The following is a 20,168-nucleotide window of genomic DNA, read 5'->3' as shown; positions in this document are numbered from 1 at the left end:
ATAACAGCGGAGCCTCTGAAAAGATGGCTCACAACAATAATAACCCGATTTTTGTAACTATGTACAAGTATTGCAGATAATCCGCACTTGGGATGGGCGCCCAGCATCCACTACGGACTCCGAGAAATAGAATTATCGGTAAGTAAATTCTTATTTTCTCTATCGTCCTAGTGGATGCTGGGGTTCCTGAAAGGACCATGGGGATTATACCAAAGCTCCCAAACGGGCGGGAGAGTGCGGATGACTCTGCAGCACCGAATGAGAGAACTCCAGGTCCTCCTTAGCCAGGGTATCAAATTTGTAGAATTTAGCAAACGTGTTTGCCCCTGACCAAGTAGCTGCTCGGCAAAGTTGTAAAGCCGAGACCCCTCGGGCAGCCGCCCAAGATGAGCCCACCTTCCTTGTGGAATGGGCATTTACATATTTTGGCTGTGGCAGGCCTGCCACAGAATGTGCAAGCTGAATTGTATTACACATCCAACTAGCAATAGTCTGCTTAGAAGCAAGAGCACCCAGTTTGTTGGGTGCATACAGGATAACAGCAAGTCAGTTTTCCTGACTCCAGCCGTCCTGGAACATATTTTCAGGGCCCTGACAACATCTAGCAACTTGGAGTCCTCCAAGTCCCTAGTAGGTGCAAGGCACCACAATAAGCTGGTTCAGGTGAAACACTGACACCACCTTAGGGAGAGAACTGGGGACGAGTCCGCAGCTCTGCCCTGTCCGAATGGACAAACAGATATGGGCTTTTTTGAGAAAAAACCACCAATTTGACACTCGCCTGGTCCAGGCCAGGGCCAAGAGCATGGTCACTTTTCATGTGAGATGCTTCAAATCCACAGATTTGACTGGTTTTAAACCAATGTGATTTGAGGAATCCCAGAACTACGTTGAGATCCCACAGTGCCACTGGAGGCACAAAAGGGGGTTGTATATGCAATACTCCCTTGACAAACTTCTGGACTTCAGGAACTGAAGCCAATACTTTCTGGAAGAAAATCGACAGGGCCGAAATTTGAACCTTAATGGACCCCAATTTGAGGCCCATAGACACTCCTGTTTGCAGGAAATGCAGGAAACGACCGAGTTGAAATTTCTTTGTGGGGCCTTCCTGGCCTCACACCACGCAACATATTTTCGCCACATGTGGTGATAATGTTGTGCGGTCACCTCCTTCCTGGCTTTGACCAGGGTAGGAATGACCTCTTCCGGAATGCCTTTTTCCCTTAGGATCCGGCTTTCCACCGCCATGCCGACAAACGCAGCCGCGGTAAGTCTTGGAACAGACATGGTACTTGCTGAAGCAAGTCCCTTCTTAGCGGCAGAGGCCATAAGACCTCTGTAAGCATCTCTTGAAGTTCCGGGTACCAAGTCCTTCTTGGCCAATCCGGAGCCATGAGTATAGTTCTTACTCCTCTACGTCTTATAATTCTCAGCACCTTAGGTATGAGAAGCAGAGGAGGGAACACATACACCGACTGGTACACCCACGGTGTTACCAGAACGTCCACAGCTATTGCCTGAGGGTCTCTTGACCTGGCGCAATACCTGTCCCGTTTTTTTGTTCAGACGGGACGCCATCATATCCACCTTTGGTATTTCCCAACGGTTTACAATCATGTGGAAAAAACTTCCCGATGAAGTTTCCACTCTCCCGGGTGGAGGTCGTGCCTGCTGAGGAAGTCTGCTTCCCAGTTTCCATTCCCGGGATGAAACACTGCTGACAGTGCTATCACATGATTTTCCGCCCAGCGAAAAGTCCTTGCAGTTTTTGCCATTGCCCTCCTGCTTCTTGTGTCGCCCTGTCTGTTTACGTGGGCGACTGCCGTGATGTTTTTCCCACTGGATCAATACCGGCTGACCTTGAAGCAGAGGTCTTGCTAAGCTTAGAGCATTATAAATTTACCCTTAGCTCCAGTATATTTATGTGGAGAAAAGTCTCCAGACTTGATCACACTCCCTGGAAATTTTTTCCTTGTGTGACTGCTCCCCAGCCTCTCGGGCTGGGCTCCGTGGTCACCAGCATCCAATCCTGAATGCCGAATCTGCGGCCCTCTAGAAGATGAGCACTCTATAACCACCACAGGAGAGACACCCTTGTCCTTGGATATAGGGTTATCCGCTGATGCATCTGAAGATGCGATCCGGACCATTTGTCCAGCAGATCCCACTGAAGAGTTCTTGCGTGAAATCTGCCGAATGGAATTGCTTCGTAGGAAGCCACCATTTTTACCAGGACCCTTGTGCAATGATGCACTGTTTTTAGGAGGTTCCTGACTAGCTCGGATAACTCCCTGGCTTTCTCTTCCGGGAGAAACACCTTTTTCTGGACTGTGTCCAGAATCATCCCTAGGCACAGCAGACGTGTCGTCGGGATCAGCTGCGATTCTGGAATATTTAGAATCCACCCGTGCTGTTGTAGCAGTATCCGAGATAGTGCTACTCCGACCTCCAACTGTTCCCTGGACTATGCCCTTATCAGGAGATCGTCCAAGTAAGGGATAATTAAGACGCCTTTTCTTCGAAGAAGAATCATCATTTCGGCCATTACCTTGGTAAAGACCCGGGGTGCCGTGGACAATCCAAACGGCAGCGTCTGAAACTGATAGTGACAGTTCTGCACCACAAACCTGAGGTACCCTTAGTGAGAAGGGCAAATTTGGGACATAGAGGTAAGCATCCCTGATGTCCCGGGACACTATATAGTCCCCTTCTTCCTGGTTCGTTATCACTGCTCTGAGTGACTCCATCTTGATTTGAACCTTTGTAAGTGTTCAAAAAATTTTTTAGAATAAGTCTCACCTAGCCTTCTGGCTTCAGTACCACAATATAGTGTGGAATAATACCCCTTTTCTTGTAGTAGGAGGGGTAATTTACTTATCACCTGCTGGGAATACAGCTTGTGAATTTTTTCCCATACTGCCTCCTTGTCGGAGGGAGACCTTGGTAAAGCAGACTTCAGGAGCCTGCGAAGGGGAAACGTCTCGACATTCCAATCTGTACCCCTGGGATACTACTTGTAGGATCCAGGGGTCCTGTACGGTCTCAGCGCCATGCTGAGAACTTGTCAGAAGCGGTGGAACGCTTCTGTTCCTGGGAATGGGCTGCCTGCTGCAGTCTTCTTCCCTTTCCTCTATCCCTGGGCAGATATGATCTTATAGGGACGAAAGGACTGAGGCTGAAAAGACGGTGTCTTTTTCTGCAGAGATGTGACTTAGGGTAAAAACGGCGGATTTTCCAGCAGTTGCCGTGGCCACCAGGTCCGATGGACCGACCCCAAATAACTCCTCTTCCTTTATACGGCAATACACCTTTGTGCCGTTTGGAATCTGCATCACCTGACCACTGTCGTGTCCATAACATCTTCTGGCAGATATGGACATCGCATTTACTCTTGATGCCAGAGTGCAAATATCCCTCTGTGCATCTCGCATATATAAAAATGCATCCTTTAAATGCTCTATAGTCAATAAAATACTGTCCCTGTCAAGGGTATCAATATTTTTAGTCAGGGAATCCGACCAAGCCACCCCAGCTCTGCACATCCAGGCTGAGGCGATCGCTGGTCGCAGTATAACACCAGTATGTGTGTATATACTTTTTATGATATTTTCCAGCCTCCTGTCAGCTGGTCCTTGAGGACGGCCCTATCTATAGACGGTACCGCCACTTGTTTTGATAAGCGTGTGAGCGCCTTATCCACCCTAAGGGGTGTTTCCCAACGCGCCCTAACTTCTGGCGGGAAAGGGTATACCGCCCATAATTTTCTATCGGGGAGAACCCACGCATCATCACACACTTTATTTAATTTATCTGATTCAGGAAAAACTACGGTAGTTTTTTCACATCCCACATAATACCCTCTTTTGTGGTACTTGTAGTATCAGAAATATGAAACACCTCCTTCATTGCCTTTAACGTGTGGCCCTAATAAGGAATACGTTTGTTTATTCACCGTCGACACTGGATTCAGTGTCCCTGTCTGTGTCTGTGTCGACCGACTAAAGTAAACGGGCGTTTTAAAACCCCTGACGGTGTTTTTGAGACGTCTGGACCGGTACTAATTGTTTGTCGGCCGTCTCATGTCGTCAACCGACCTTGCAGCGTGTTGACATTATCACGTAATTCCCTAAATAAGCCATCCATTCCGGTGTCGACTCCCTAGAGAGTGACATCACCATTACAGGCAATTGCTCCGCCTCCTCACCAACACCGTCCTCATACATGTCGACACACAGCACACACACACAGGGAATGCTCTGATAGAGGACAGGACCCACTAGCCCTTTGGAGAGACAGAGGGAGAGTTTACCAGCACACACCAAAAACGCTATAATTATATAGGGACAACCTTATATAAGTGTTTTCCCTTATAGCATCTATATATTTCTAACGCCAAATTAGTGCCCCCCCTCTCTGTTTTAACCCTGTTTCTGTAGTGCAGTGCAGGGGAGAGCCTGGGAGCCTTCCCTCCAGCCTTTCTGTGAGGGAAAATGGCGCTGTGTGCTGAGGAGATAGGCCCCGCCCCTTTTTCGGCGGCCTCGTCTCCCGCTCTTAACGGATTCTGGCAGGGGTTAAATATCTCCATATAGCCTCCGGAGGCTATATGTGAGGTATTTTTAGCCAAAATAGGTATTCATTTGCCTCCCAGGGCGCCCCCCTCCCAGCGCCCTGCACCCTCAGTGACTGCCGTGTGAAGTGTGCTGAGAGGAAAATGGCGCACAGCTGCAGTGCTGTGCGCTACCTTTAGAAGACTGAGGAGTCTTCTGCCGCCGATTCTGGACCTCTTCTTACTTCAGCATCTGCAAGGGGGCCGGCGGCAAGGCTCCGGTGACCATCCAGGCTGTACCTGTGATCGTCCCTCTGGAGCTGATGTCCAGTAGCCAAGAAGCCAATCCATCCTGCACGCAGGTGAGTTCACTTCTTCTCCCCTAAGTCCCTCGTTGCAGTGATCCTGTTGCCAGCAGGACTCACTGTAAAATAAAAAACCTAAGCTAAACTTTTCTAAGCAGCTCTTTAGGAGAGCCACCTAGATTGCACCCTTCTCGGCCGGGCACAAAAATCTAACTGGCTTGGAGGAGGGTCATAGGGGGAGGAGCCAGTGCACACCACCTGATCGGAAAGCTTTACTTTTGTGCCCTGTCTCCTGCGGAGCCGCTATTCCCCATGGTCCTTTCAGGAACCCCAGCATCCACTAGGACGATAGAGAAATTATGAACACACAGTGTCAGGCAAAATGGAGGGAGAGACATGGGAGGGGGGACAAGCTATTTCTGCAGATGTACAGTCCTTGAGACTGACGTTTGTATAGATCAGATATTTAATTTCATTGCCGAGAGAATTATTATGAGAACAGGATTGTGCTCCCAGTGTACATAATGTATCAGAGCAGCAATCCATAACAATACATTCACAGGATTTCCAGACTAGTGGTAGAGAAATTCCAGTGAATAAAATACACTTATTAGCTGTTATTTATATAGTGCACACATATTCCGCAGCGCTGACAATCTATATTCCCTATCACATGGACAAACATGCCATTTTTTTGACAGCAACCAAATTAACTCAGCAGCATGTCATTGGAGTGTGGGAGAAAAAGGAATTAACTGGAGGCATCCTACTCAAACACAGGGGCTACATATAAAACCCACACAGACACTGTCATGTCAGGGAACTGAACTAGTAGCCCCTAACCACTACACCAACCGTGCTGCCACATTATTTGCTAATTGGAATGCATGTACAGCACAATGAGCTCACTGTCTTCTGCAATATTTAGCTACTGAACCAAAGCCTAATGCATGCCAAGGAGAATACTCTGCAACACGTGTGTGTATGCTGTAATGGGGTACATGAGAATGCACTGTATGGGGCTATATAGAGATAACACACTCAGCACAGTGATAGATAGATAGATCATCAGTCCCTTGCTCTAGACCCTAAGGGAATATAAATGCAGAGAAAATCAGTGTACAGAGGGAAATTCCCGCCAGACTCACTGTGATGAATCCTGACTGTCTGTGCCTCTGCCAATGTGATCACACAGTCACACTGCAGCACACAACATGGTCCCTTCCCAGTAATGCACCGGGGCACTAGACGTCACTAGTGGGCGGGGCTACATTAAAGAGGCAGATCGCCCAGCTGCTAATCATTGTAATCTGCAGAGGCAGGTATTGTAATGTGTTGTCTTTAGCTGATGTAGGACTGTAAATCCCAGCATGTCATTGCACAGATTGCTTGCCATGTTATACAGTATTACAGGTGAGCACTGTTAAGATTCCAGTAATATTTTACCCAGCAAGTCACTGAGGTTTGTCTTACTGTACTGATTTTTGTTCTTCTGGTTGTAAATGTATTATTTTAAGCAGGAGATTAGGGATGGCCATCGGTGTGTTCGCCATCGATGGTTGCTGGCAAAACTGTGAGTGACCATCGATGGTCACTAACTATGCTATGGGAGACCATCGATGGTTTCACTCATCGATGGCCATCCCTGTTAGTTCTGTGAATGACCAGCGGGCCAGTCACATATCGGGGGCGGGGCTTCACGGGTGCTGGGGGCGGAGCTATGTTCCATGACCCAGCTTTTTTTTTTTTTTTTTTAAGAAAAACTATTCGTATTTCGTACTTTAGCAAAGCCATCGATGGAGAGAAACCATCTGGTTCTCTCCCATCGATGGCAAAACTATTCGACATCAGCCGTAAACTATCGATGATTAGGGGAGATGTATTTTTAATACACCTTCTGAAACGGGTGAAGTTGCCCCTAGCAACTATTCACATTCTGTCATTTTCTAGAATGTGGTAGATGTATTACATACTTGCCTACCTGACCCTCTTCATGAGGGAGAAAATGCTCTGTTCCTGCACTTTCCTGGTAATGTATGATTGCCATCACCTGTGGTGAAACACCTTTCTTATCAATGAACTAGCTCATCACAGGTGATGGCAATCATACATTACCAGGAGAGTCCAGGAACAGAGCATTTTCTCCCTCATGGAGAGGGTCAGGTAGGCAAGTAAGATGTATTATAGAACCTCAATGCAAAACTTCAAATGGGCTCTCAAAAACCCACTTCTTCATCTAAGCCTATGGTTCCCAACCTTGGTTCTCAAGTACCCCCAACAGTTCATGTTTTCCAGGTCACCTAGCAGTTGAACAGGTGCAGTCATTACTCCATACCTCCCAACATGACCCTCTCCAGGAGGGACACAATGCTCTGCTTCTGGACTTTTCTCTTAATTTATGATTGCAGACACCTGTTTTGAACAGGTTGATGGATAAGAAAAGTGTTTCAGCACAGGTGACGGCACCTATGCTGAAACACCTTTCTCAACATACATTAAGAGGGAAGTCCAGGAGCAGAGCATTCTGTCCCTCCTGGAGAGGGTCATGTTGGGAGGTATGTTACTCACTGACACATTTTAAAAGGCCCACAGGTGGAGCAAATTATTTCCCTTGCAGTCCTGTGAGGAGACCTGGAAAATATGAACTGTTGGGGATACTTGAAGATCCGCGGCTGGGAACCACTGCTCTAAACCATCCACCTCTCATCCTAACCCTCTGTTTCACACTTCACTGTCTGCCTTATTTGTGTCACACCCAGAGGCAGATTTAGACCTCATGGGGCCCTAAGCAGGACACCGATTTGGGGCCCCCATCCTCAAACAATCCATAACCCAATATACATACCTCCCAACTGTCCCGATTTTCGCGGGACAGTCCTGTTTTTTTTGGGTCTGTGCCACAGTGTCCCGCGGTGGGTGGGGGCAGTTGGGAGGCTCCTGATCACTCACTGCTCTGCTCAGTTGAGAGCAGAGCAGCGGTGAATAGACACTGTGCGCACGCGCACAGCGTCTATTCCAGTGAGTTAGAGGGAGAGGGGGTATGTATGTGTGTGTGTGTGTTTTGTAATATATATATATATATATATATATATATATATATATATAATATTGGAATGGTTGTCCATTCAATGTCATCTGTCCTTAAAGTTCATAAATTCCGTAGTTTAGATGATGCTGGTACCGGCACTTCTAAACAGTGTTGCCAAGTTGCCAACACTGTTAATATGAACATGAAGCTGAAAAGGAATGAAGGCGCACTCAGTGAGTCAAAGTATCAATAACGTTTACTAAGAGTAACAAGCACACATACATCAAAAGGTTTAAAATCACCAGCTCATGGAAGGAATAACCGCTGTCTCCGGTGTAGCTTGCAGCGGCTCGTCTCTCACACTCCTGGCAGGCAGATGGAATCATTTAGCGTCTCAGCTTACGTATCGAGTGTTCCTGAATGTGACGAACACGTCTTTCTCGAGGCCACGTCTTTCTCGAGGCCACGCCCAACACGTTTCGTCACTGTATGACTTTTTATTTTATTATGCGTCAAAACCATAAATATTGGGACATCGACACAATTCTCATATTTTGGGCTCTATACACCACCACAATGGATTTGAAATGAAACAAACAAGATGTGCTTTAACTGCAGACTTTCTGCTTTAATTTGATGGTATTTACATCCAAATCAGGTGAACGGTGTAGGAATTACAACAGCTTCTATATGTGCCTCCTACTTTTTAAGGGACCAAAAGTAATAGGACAAACTAAACAATTTTAAATCAAACTTTCACTTTTTAATACTTTGTTGCAAATCCTTTGCAGCTAATTACAGCCTGAAGTCTGGAACGCATAGACATCACCAGACGCTGGGTTTCATCCCTGGTGATGCTCTGCCAGGCCTCTACTGCAAATGTCTTCAGTTCCTGTTTGTTCTTGGGGCATTTGTGAAATGCATGCTCAATCGGATTCAGGTCAGGTGATTGACTTGGCCATTGCATAACATTCCACTTATTTGCCTTAAAAAACTCTTTGGTTGCTTTCGCAGTATGCTTCGGGTCATTGTCCATCTGCACAGTGAAGCGCAGTCCAATGAGTTCTGAAGCATTTGACTGAATATGAGCAGATAATATTGCCCGAATCACTTCAGAATTCATCCTGCTGCTTTTGTCAGCAGTCACAATAAATACAAGGAAACCACTTCCATTGGCAGCCATACATGCCCACGCCATGACACTAACATAACCATGCTTCACTGATGAGGTGGTATGTTTTGGATCATGAGCAGTTCCTTTCCTTCTATGGTACAAGTTGATCTTTGTCTCATAGGATGTTGTTCCAGAACTGTAAAGGCTTTTTTAGATATTGTTTGGCAAACTCTAATCTGGACTTCCTGTTTTTGTGGCTCGCCAATGGTTTACATCTTGTGGTGAACCCTCTATATTCACTCTTTTAAAGTCTTCTCTTGATTGTTGACTTTTACACATATACACCTACTGTACCTCCTGGAGAGTGTTCTTGATCTGGGTAACTGTTGAGAAGGGGTTTTTCTTTACCATGGAAATAATTCTTCTGTCATCCACCACAGTTGTTTTACGTGGTCTTCCGGGTTTTTTGGTGTAGCTGAGCTCTCCGGTGCGTTCTTTCTTTTTTAGGAATGTTCCAAACAGTTGATTTGGCCACACCTAATGTTTTTGCTATCTCTCTGATGGGTTTGTTTTTGATTTTTCAGCCTAGTGATGGCTTGCTTCACTGATAGTGGCAGCACTTTGGATCTCATATTGAGAGTCGACAGCAACAGATTCGAAATGCAAATGTCACACCTGGAATCTACTCCAGACCTTTAACCTTCTTAATTGATGATGAAATAACGAGGGAATAGCCCACTCCTGTCCATGACATAGCTTTTGAGTCGATTGTCCCATTACCTTTTGGTTCCTTAAAAAGTGGGAGGCACATATAGAAACCGTTGTAATTCCTACACCGTTCACCTGATTTGGATGTAAATACCCTCAAACTAAAGCGGAAAATCTGCAGTTAAAGCACATCTTGTTTAATTTAAAATCCACTGTGGTGGTGTATACATCCCAAAATATGAGAATTGTGTCGATGTCCCAATATTTATGGACCTGACTATAAATATAGACAAACGACCTTGGTGGCACTCAGAAAAAATGACAGTCAACACTTTTTTTCCGGAGTGCCACCAAAGTCGTTTGGCTACATGCTCATTGAGAGGTTGGGCACCGTACCAGTTCAGGTTGATCTACTAAGCAAGAGAGACAGAACGGGGGCAAGAGAGACAGAACTGGGGGGGGGGGGGGCAAGAGAGGGTGTTAGGGAGAGAAAGAGGGGAAGGAGACAGAGCGAGAAGGTGTCACAGAGAGAGAGTGTGTCAGGTAAAGAGAGGGGCAGAGAGATAAAGAGAGACATACACAGGGAGGAAAAAGAGAGAGTGATAGACTGGGAACAAGATAGAGGAGGGGGCACTGTTTCAGCATGAGGTCTCTTAGGTGAACAGACACTTCAAGTTCATGGCAATAGACCCCTCCCCTTCAACATACAGCAGCAAATTTGCAGCATTATGCCCGTGAGGGGGCAGGGCTACGATTGTCAGTCACGCCCACTCCGCTGTGTAGGTCAATAAACAAATCTCACCAACTATGCGCTGGTACCTGGAGTGGGATGCACTTGGAGCACTTTCCTACATGCAACCAAGGCTGCAACTTTAAAAACACATGGGAGATGCATAAAATGCGTACAAGCGGTTCTTTCCCAGCAGCACTGCTGCAGCTATACCTATGCCCCAACAGCGGAGTCTCTGCTGGCACAATGTACATAAATACTGTAGGAAATGTGATTCAGCACAGGGCCCCCTAAGACCGGTGGGGCCCTAAGCAGCCGCCTTGGATGCCTAACGGTAAATCCACCCCTGGTCACACCTGTATGCCTGCCTCTCGCCTTTAGAATGTAAGCTCTCACAAACAGGGACCTCTTCCCTCATGTGCTTCTCCTTCTCTAATACCCCTTTTCCACTAGTTCAAAAAACACGGGTAAATCCACAGGGGGCGCACATTTACCCGTGTTTTTTGCAAGTGGAAAAGGGTCCCCCTGCAAAAACCTAGATCAAGTAACCCATGAATCCTACCCGGGTAAATACCTGGGTAGGACACGGGAATGATCCGGGTAGGGTTGTAGTGTAAACGGAAGCCGTGTCGATGCGACACGGCTCCCGTTTACACTGTATGGAAGGGCGGTGCTGGGAGATCATGTGATCTCCCAGCGCCGCCCCTGCCGCGTTACTCGCAGCGTCACCAACCCGGCAATATGCCGGGTTGGTGAGCACAGTGGAAAGGGGGCCGAGCACGGGCCGCAGCCAGGTAGCACCCGTGTCAGGCTCCCTGCTGCGACCCGTGCTCGTAGGTGGAAAAGGGGTATTACTTACTATCATACTCCCTACAACGGCCCCTTGGTTTCTGCCACCCTGATGCTTTATGTTCTAGCCACTGATGCAGAAATGTTTATATATCCTGTACTTGTCCTACATTGTCTCGTACTGTATGTCACAGTTTTCTTGTTTTGCTTATTTGTTAATTTACTTTGTAATTGGGCGCTGCGGAACCCTGTGGCGCCATATAAATAAAGGATAGCAATAATAAGGATAGTAAGCAACTTCTCCACTTTAGAAGGTTTGATTCTTCTCCCCTAAACAGTACAATTTTCTGCTGGTTAACTGATTTAGCTGACCAGCTTTTACACCTGTGACCCCACTATTCCTCGCCCGCTGTAACATCACCCCCACCAACTGTCCAGCTTTAGGCTGGGCTGTCCTGATTTTGGGGGCTCCGTCCTGATCTGGCCAGGAGTTTTGGGGTACTAGGACTTTTTTTTTTTGTCACCCCAGCGACCAACTTGTCACACACTAAGATCATAGTTGCCTAACCAACAAACGGGTCTAGAAGTGCTGGTGTAGAGCAGTTGTGGATGGGCACTGAGCACAGGAATTCAGTGGAGGGGAAAGTGAGCTGGCGAAGGCCTGTTTGTCTGAAGCCCCCGCAGGAAATCAGGGGAGAGGGATATCCAGGTGGGCAGGGCAAGGGCATGGCTCTATGAATCGCGATTTGTGCATTCACAAGACACAGTCCATAGCAAATCCTGCCAACACACCCACCCCACACACCTTCCATGAGAAGTGGCTGGATGCAGGAGGGTGGCCCCCCACTCTCCCAGGAGCTGGCAGAACTATCTTTAATTTGGAAATCCCTCAAATTCTATAGGAGGCAAGTAAGGACCGAGGGCATGCCCACATTGCAATAGGTCCATTGGCACATCCTAGTGGCCTCCCTAGTGCTTTTGTAGTGTTAAGCTTTTCCTTGCCCCTCTTCCCCCTAAACACTGATTTATTGACACACAATACCTGTACACAGTGAATGTAATACAATGCCATAATGGGGCTGCAAGGCCATGCCCACTAGCCAATGGTGGCACAAAGGAGTGGAGCCACTGGCGCCGGCAAGTGCAGCATTACACGGAGAGTCCTCAGGACACTGCAGAGACAGCCAGGTGCCTGCCTGGAGCATCTGAAACACACTTCGGCTAGTGCTGCCGTTCAAGGTAACCTGCTAGCCAAATGTAGGGACTGTGGGGCATTGACGATGCCACCTAAAGAGCCCTGTGCCATGGCACCGCTTACACACCCCTAGCTACGGCCCTGATGGAATATATACATTTTATTGACCCGCAAGACAAAGCTGCACTAGTCGGGACCATACTTGCCTACCTGACCCTCTCCATGAGGTAGAAAATGCTCTGTTCCTGGACTTTCCTGGTAATGTATGATTGCCATCACCTGTGGTGAGCTAGGTAATTGATAAGAAAGGTGTTTCACCACAGGTGATGGCAATCATACATTACCAGGAAAGTCCAGGAACAGAGCATTTTCTCCCTCATGGAGAGGGTCAGGTAGGCAAGTATGGTCGGGACTGCAGGACAGTGTCCACAAAGAGTGACTCCAAACCACTCCAAAGTCACTTTCTCATATGTCTGACGGAGTAATATGCAAAATGGAGTCAGTACAATGTTTTTGCTCTTGAATCGCATTACTCTTTGTATACGTACAAACTATAAAAACATTACGTAGAAAACACATGCATAAGGAATTAAACCGTGTGCTTCATAACTTGCCCACTAGAGAGCAGTATAGACTATAACTGCGAGGTACAAGGGGAATGTGCAATGGTGAATGCCCAGCACAAGTAAGGAATGTACAGTGTAACCCTGCAGCATGCCAGTAAGTGCCACAGTGGAAGATGAGAGATCTCCTGTGAAGAGACAGCCCATGTGTGAGAGGGTGAGTGTCTATGTGATGTGTAACACTGGATCCCTGGTTGATAGCCCCTGGAGAAGTTCCCCATAGTAAGGGAGGGGTCGTTGCAAAGTGGCAGCCAGGCTAGATGGGCGTCCTGAGTAACCGTATACTTAAGTGGATGAGCCCAGCAGTGAAGGGTGTAAGTAGGCCTGCATAAGGTGAAGGTTGTCAGCGTGTCAGATGAAAGGTCCCTGGATATTGGGATATATATTAGCAGCAGAGTCCTTGAATATAGAGACGTTGGCATGCCTGAAGAAGGTGTATGTGGGGTGACGGAAGAAGAGAGGGTCCCTGTGTATTGTGATGTTTCCGTACGTTAGAAGTCTCCTATGAGGATTGAGGCGAGTGCGATGAACTTCGGATCTGGAGTCCCCTGTATGTCGTATGGTGTCATTATTGGATTAACATGCTGTAGAACTACTGTACCCAGCAACATCGGGTACTGTATGTGCTGTCTTCACTGCTGTGTCATATGGGTAAGACTGTGCTGGAGGTGTTCGTTTGGAGTGGAAACTACTGTATATCTAACCTTTTTGTAACCATCAAGATATAAGTATACAGCACATACTTGCCTACCCTCCCGGAATGGCCGGGAGGCTCCCGAAAAACGGGTGACCCTCCCGGCCCCCCGGAAGAGCAGGCAAGTCTCCCGGTCACAGGGGTCCCCCTCTGCCCGGCCGCCCACTTAACGAGTAAAGTGGGCGGTCCGGGCAGGCGATGACGCGATTCTTGTTGAATCGCGTCATCGTAACCACGCCCCCTGCTGTATAATGCCGGTAATCGCGGCATTACACAGCGGGGGCGTGGCTTAAAGTATGCGTTCCAGAAGCCACGCCCCGTTCTGCCTCCGGCCCGCCCCGTTCCGCCTCTGGTCCATCCCCCTTGTGCGTCACCTGACTGCCAGCCCCCCCCTGCTGAGCCGACGGGCTGCTCTCTCCCGGAGAGAGCAGCCCAGAAGTCTGCAAGTATGTACAGCATTTACCGTCTGCTGGAAGTATTGTGCTGGAGGAAATTGGGGAAGTAGAGCTTGTTACCATTACGCTTACTGTGCTGGAGGAGGGTGGTCTTCAGTTTGCCGATGCCCGGCATACTGATAACTATTCTCCCTCTTGGGGGTCCACAACTCCCCCTGGAGCGCGAATAAATAGCATAGCGCGCCACTGTGCCTGCAGCGTGGTGAGCGCAGCAAGCCCACAAGGGGCTCATTTGCACTCGCCCCGCTGTTGGCATGCCGGCGGTCGGGATCCGGGAGTCCGAGCGCCTCCAAAACATCTTACACCCCTGGAGGATATAGAGGACTGTAAATAAAGTTTTCTTTTTCATGCATTACGATATGGTCTGGCGCCCAACATTTCTTTCTTGCACTGCACCTGTTGTCCAAGTGTATTCCCTCCATCAGGTACTTTGTGCTAAGCACCCGTCTATTCGGGGGTCCTGCTGTCACGGACGCCATAGCCACGGTGCAGCCGGAACAGAAGTGAGCAACCGCAAAGGGGTGAGACACTATATTCAGAAACCCCATGTAAGTGTACCACAGTACCTGTAGGGTTTCACACATTTATTTCACTAAATTGCAATTACTTAAATGTACTCCCTTGATGTCTCCGCTCCTAGACAGCTGCCCAGGTTGCCTCATTATAGGCTACAAGAAGGGTAAAAGAATCATCCTTTGAACCAGTGTAAATTGATCAATTTATCATATGTTGGGCTTTCATTGTTGTGAAAATTCTTTTCTCTGACGTCCTAGTGGATGCTGGGAACTCCGTAAGGACCATGGGGAATAGCGGCTCCGCAGGAGACTGGGCACAAAAAGTAAAAGCTTTAGACTAGCTGGTGTGCACTGGCTCCTCCCCCTATGACCCTCCTCCAAGCCTCAGTTAGATTTTTGTGCCCGAACGAGAAGGGTGCAAGCTAGGTGGCTCTCCTGAGCTGCTTAGAAGTAAAAGTTTAAATAGGTTTTTTATTTTCAGTGAGTCCTGCTGGCAACAGGCTCACTGCATCGTGGGACTAAGGGGAGAAGAAGCGAACTCACCTGACTGCAGAGTGGATTGGGCTTCTTGGCTACTGGACATTAGCTCCAGAGGGACGATCACAGGTTCAGCCTGGATGGGTCCCGGAGCCGCGCCGCCGGCCCCCTTACAGAGCCAGAAGAGCGAAGAGGTCCGGAGAAAGCGGCGGCAGAAGACGTTCCTGTCTTCAAATAAGGTAGCGCACAGCACTGCAGCTGTGCGCCATTGCTCTCAGCACACTTCACACTCCGGTCACTGAGGGTGCAGGGCGCTGGGGGGGAGCGCCCTGAGACGCAATAAAAACGATATAAAAACCTTATATGGCTAAAAAAAAAATGCATCACATATAGCTCCTGGGCTATATGGATGCATTTATCCCCTGCCAGTTTCCTGAAAAAAGCGGGAGAAAAGGCCGCCGTGAAGGGGGCGGAGCCTTTCTCCTCAGCACACAAGCGCCATTTTCTTTCACAGCTCCGCTGGAAGGACGGCTCCCTGACTCTCCCCTGCAGTCCTGCACTACAGAAACAGGGTAAAACAGAGAGGGGGGCACTATTGGCAGCTAATATATAAATACAGCAGCTATAACAAGGAGTAACACTTATATAAGGTTATCCCTGTATATATATAGCGCTCTGGTGTGTGCTGGCAAACTCTCCCTCTGTCTCCCCAAAGGGCTAGTGGGGTCCTGTCCTCTATCAGAGCATTCCCTGTGTGTGTGCTGGGTGTCGGTACGATTGTGTCGACATGTATGAGGAGGAAAATGAAATTGCCTGTGTTAGTGATGTCACCCCCTAGGGAGTCGACACCTGACTGGATGGTAGTAATTAAAGAATTACGTGACAATGTCAGCACTTTGCAAAAAACTGTTGACGACATGAGACAGCCGACAAATCAATTAGTGCCTGTTCAGGCGTCTCAGACACCGTCAGGGGCGCTAAAACGCCCGTTACCTCAGATGGTCGACACAGACCCTGACACGGATACTGAATCCAGTGTCGACGGTGACGAGACAAACGTAATGTCCAGTAGGGCCACACGTTACATGATCACGGCAATGAAGGAGGCATTGAACATTTCTGACACTACAAGTACCACAAAAAAGGGTATTATGTGGGGTGTGAAAAAACTACCAGTGGTTTTTCCTGAGTCAGATGAATTAAATGAGGTGTGTGATAAAGCGTGGGTTTCCCCCGATAAAAAACTGCTGATTTCTAATAAATTATTGGCACTATACCCTTTCCCGCCAGAGGTTAGGGCACGTTGGGAAACACCCCCTAGGGTAGATAAGGCGCTCACACGCTTATCAAAACAAGTGGCGTTACCGTCTCCTGATACGGCCGCTCTCAAGGAACCAGCTGATAGAAGGCTGGAAAATATCTTAAAAGGTATATACACACATACCGGTGTTATACTGCGACCAGCGATCGCCTCAGCCTGGATGTGCAGCGCTGGAGTGGCTTGGTCGGATTCCCTGACTGAAAATATTGATACCCTGGATAGGGACAGTATATTATTAACTATAGAGCATTTAAAGGATGCATTACTATATATGCGAGATGCACAGAGGGATATTTGCACCCTGGCATCTAGAGTAAGTGCGATGTCCATTTCTGCCAGAAGAACGTTATGGACGCGACAGTGGTCAGGTGATGCGGATTCCAAACGACATATGGAAGTATTGCCGTATAAAGGGGAGGAGTTATTTGGGGTCGGTCTATCGGACCTGGTGGCCACAGCAACGGCTGGAAAATCCACCTTTTTACCCCAGGTCACCTCTCAGCAGAAAAAGACACCGTCTTTTCAAACCCAGTCCTTTCGTCCCTATAAGGGCAAGAGGGAAAAAGGCCGCTCGTTCCTGCCCCGGGGCAGAGGAAGGGGGAAAAGACTGCACCATGCAGCCTCTTCCCAGGAGCAGAAGCCCTCCCCCGCTTCTGCCAAGTCCTCAGCATGACGCTGGGGCTCTGCAAGCAGACTCGGGCACGGTGGGGGGCCGTCTCAAGAATTTCAGCGCGCAGTGGGCTCACTCGCAAGTGGACCCCTGGATCCTGCAGGTAGTATCACAGGGGTACAAATTGGAATTCGAGACGTCTCCCCCTCGCCGGTTCCTGAAGTCTGCTCTACCAACGTCTCCCTCCGACAGGGAGGCAGTATTGGAAGCTATTCACAAGCTGTATTCCCAGCAGGTGATAATCAAGGTACCCCTCCTACAACAGGGAAAGGGGTATTATTCCACGCTGTTTGTGGTACCGAAGCCGGACGGCTCGGTGAGACCAATTTTAAATCTAAAATCTTTGAACACTTACATAAAAAGGTTCAAATTCAAGATGGAGTCACTCAGAGCAGTGATAGCGAACCTGGAAGAAGGGGACTATATGGTATCTCTAGACATCAAGGATGCTTATCTCCATGTCCCAATCTACCCTTCTCACCAAGGGTACCTCAGGTTTGTGATACAAAACTGTCATTATCAGTTTCAGACGCTGCCGTTTGGATTGTCCACGGCACCACGGGTCTTTACCAAGGTAATGGCCGAAATGATGATTCTTCTTCGAAGAAAAGGCATATTAATTATCCCTTACTTGGACGATCTCCTGATAAGGGCAAGGTCCAGGGAACAGTTAGAGGTCGGAGTAGCACTATCTCAGGTAGTGCTACGTCAGCACGGGTGGATTCTAAATATCCCAAAATCACAGCTGATTCCAACAACACGTCTACTGTTCCTAGGGATGATTCTGGACACAGTCCAGAAAAAGGTGTTTCTCCCGGAGGAGAAGGCCAGGGAGTTATCCGAGCTAGTCAGGAACCTCCTAAAACCAGGACAAGTGTCAGTGCATCAGTGCACGAGAGTCCTGGGAAAAATGGTGGCTTCTTACGAAGCGATTCCATTCGGAAGATTCCATGCAAGAACTTTTCAGTGGGATCTGCTGGACAAATGGTCCGGATTGCATCTTCAGATGCATCAGCGGATAACCCTATCTCCAAGGACAAGGGTATCTCTCCTGTGGTGGTTACAGAAGGCTCATCTTCTAGAGGGCCGCAGATTCGGCATTCAGGATTGGATGCTGGTAACCACGGATGCCAGCCTGAGAGGCTGGGGAGCAGTCACACAGGGAAGAAATTTCCAGGGCTTGTGGTCAAGCATGGAAACGTCTCTTCACATAAATATCCTAGAACTAAGGGCCATTTACAATGCCCTAAGTCAAGCAAGGCCTCTGCTTCAGGGTCAACCGGTATTGATCCAGTCGGACAACATCACGGCTGTCGCCCACGTAAACAGACAGGGCGGCACAAGAAGCAGGAGGGCAATGGCAGAAGCTGCAAGGATTCTCCGCTGGGCGGAAAATCATGTGATAGCACTGTCAGCAGTGTTCATTCCGGGAGTGGACAACTGGGAAGCAGACTTCCTCAGCAGACACGACCTCCACCCGGGGGAGTGGGGACTTCATCCAGAAGTCTTCCAAGTGATTGTAAACCGTTGGGAAAAACCAAAGGTGGACATGATGGCGTCCCGTCTCAACAAGAAACTGGACAGATATTGCGCCAGGTCAAGGGACCCTCAGGCAATAGCGGTGGACGCTCTGGTAACTCCGTGGGTGTTCCAGTCGGTATATGTGTTCCCTCCTCTTCCTCTCATACCAAAAGTACTGAGAATCATAAGAAGGAGAGGAGTAAGAACGATACTCGTGGCTCCGGATTGGCCAAGAAGAACTTGGTACCCGGAGCTGCAAGAGATGCTCACGGAGGACCCGTGGCCTCTACCTCTAAGGAAGGACCTGCTCCAGCAGGGACCTTGTCTGTTCCAAGACTTACCGCGGCTGCGTTTGACGGCATGGCGGTTGAACGCCGGATCCTGAAGGAAAAAGGCATTCCAGATGAAGTCATCCCTACCCTGATCAAGGCCAGGAAGGATGTAACTGCAAAACATTATCATCGCATTTGGCGAAAATATGTTGCGTGGTGTGAGGCCAAGAAGACCCCTATGGAGGAATTTCAACTGGGTCGTTTCCTACATTTCCTGCAAGCAGGATTGTCTATGGGCCTAAAATTAGGATCCATTAAGGTTCAAATTTCGGCCCTGTCGATCTTCTTCCAGAAAGAACTGGCTTCAGTGCCTGAAGTTCAGACGTTTGTCAAAGGGGTACTGCATATACAGCCTCCTTTTGTGCCTCCAGTGGCACCTTGGGATCTCAATGTAGTTTTAGGGTTCCTAAAATCACATTGGTTTGAACCACTTGCCACAGTGGATTTGAAATATCTCACATGGAAAGTGGTAATGCTGTTGGCCCTGGCTTCAGCCAGGCGCGTATCAGAATTGGCGGCTTTATCCTATAAAAGCCCTTACCTGATATTTCATTCGGATAGGGCGGAATTGAGGACTCGTCCTCAATTTCTCCCTAAGGTGGTTTCAGCGTTTCACATGATTCAACCTATCGTTGTACCTGTGGCTACTAGGGACTTGGAGGACTCCAAGTTGCTGGACGTAGTCAGGGCCCTGAAAATATGTTTCCAGGACGGCTGGAGTCAGAAAATCTGACTCGCTGTTTATACTGTATGCACCCAACAAGCTGGGTGCTCCTGCTTCTAAGCAGACGATTGCTCGTTGGATTTGTAGTACAATTCAACTTGCACATTCTGTGGCAGGCCTGCCACAGCCAAAATCTGTAAAAGCCCATTCCACAAGGAAGGTGGGCTCATCTTGGGCGGCTGCCCGAGGGGTCTCGGCTTTACAACTTTGCCGAGCAGCTACTTGGTCAGGGGCAAACACGTTTGCTAAATTCTACAAATTTGCTACCCTGGCTGAGGAGGACCTGGAGTTCTCTCATTCGGTGCTGCAGAGTCATCCGCACTCTCCCGCCCGTTTGGGAGCTTTGGTATAATCCCCATGGTCCTTACGGAGTTCCCAGCATCCACTAGGACGTCAGAGAAAATAAGAATTTACTTAC

The 20,168-nt window shown here is 48.4% G+C and overlaps 1 protein-coding gene across 1 annotated transcript in view; it reads right to left on the bottom strand.

Annotated features, from left to right (window-relative positions):
- RPIA (ribose 5-phosphate isomerase A) overlaps positions 1 to 6,088 on the bottom strand; it is an 81,332-nt gene extending 75,244 nt beyond the window's left edge. The window contains exon 1 of the mRNA XM_063925136.1: positions 6,003 to 6,088. The gene's annotated coding sequence lies outside the window, so the exon portion shown is untranslated. The remainder of the gene's footprint in view (positions 1 to 6,002) is intronic.
- Between the last annotated feature and the right edge of the window lie 14,080 nt (positions 6,089 to 20,168).

Source organism: Pseudophryne corroboree, chromosome 1 (genome assembly GCF_028390025.1).
Source record: "Pseudophryne corroboree isolate aPseCor3 chromosome 1, aPseCor3.hap2, whole genome shotgun sequence".
In the NCBI taxonomy this organism is placed as follows: Eukaryota; Metazoa; Chordata; class Amphibia; order Anura; family Myobatrachidae; genus Pseudophryne; species Pseudophryne corroboree.
This window is presented reverse-complemented; position numbering and strand designations above follow the sequence as displayed.